The sequence below is a fragment of the Calidris pugnax genome, unplaced genomic scaffold (genome assembly GCF_001431845.1).
Source record: "Calidris pugnax isolate Ruff unplaced genomic scaffold, ASM143184v1 scaffold124, whole genome shotgun sequence".
Lineage (NCBI taxonomy): Eukaryota > Metazoa > Chordata > Aves > Charadriiformes > Scolopacidae > Calidris > Calidris pugnax.
In genome coordinates this window covers 2,244,103-2,244,876 of record NW_015090914.1, presented here as the reverse complement: position 1 = coordinate 2,244,876, position 774 = coordinate 2,244,103, and positions in this window count along the sequence as shown.

Below are 774 nucleotides of genomic sequence, written 5' to 3'. Positions count from 1 at the left end.
CCCCCCAAAATCCCGCCGGCGGGGGCTGCGCGGCCGCGCAAAAAGCGCGCAGGGTTGGGAGCTCACGGCAGGCGAGCAAAGAGGACCTCCCTCCCCCCCAACACCACCACCAGGAATCACCTCTCCTGCCGGGCAGGACACTTAGGTTTCTCGGGGGGGTTTCTGTCCCTCGGGTCCCCTTCCCGTCCCGATTTTGGGCAGGTGAGGCCGGGGCCGGGGCGCAGCGCTGTGCGGCGTTTCCACGGGATATTCCAGTTTTGTTTTTTTTTTTTTATTCCTGTGTTTTTCAGGGATGGGAGAAACGTTTCGGGAGAAACGCGTGCGTGTGTGTGTGTGTGTGTAAGCTCCTTGTTTGAAAGCTGATGGTGAAACTGAGATTTAATCCTAATTAAAGCTGGTAACGGAACGAGCGCCACAAGGCGCGCAGCCCTTACCCGCCGCGATGGCCCTCACGCTGGTTTTTGCCAGAAAACAAGACAGCAAAGAGTTTGTTTGTTTGTTTGATTGATTTTTCCACAAAGGAGGATGGAAAATAAAGAGAAAAAAGGTACTTCGAAAGCCTAATTAAGCCTAATGAAAAGGCTCCGCCACGCCAGGCTGACACCGGCGACAAACACCCGGGTTCGCCCAGGAGAAAACAAACCCTGCCGGGTAAACGGCGTGTTCTTCGGAGACGGATAAAGAAATAAGGAAGGTTTTCACTGAAACGGGTTCATCCCAGGCGACCGGGGGCAGCAGGGTTTGTAACTCTGCTCTCGGGAGCGGCCGTGCCCG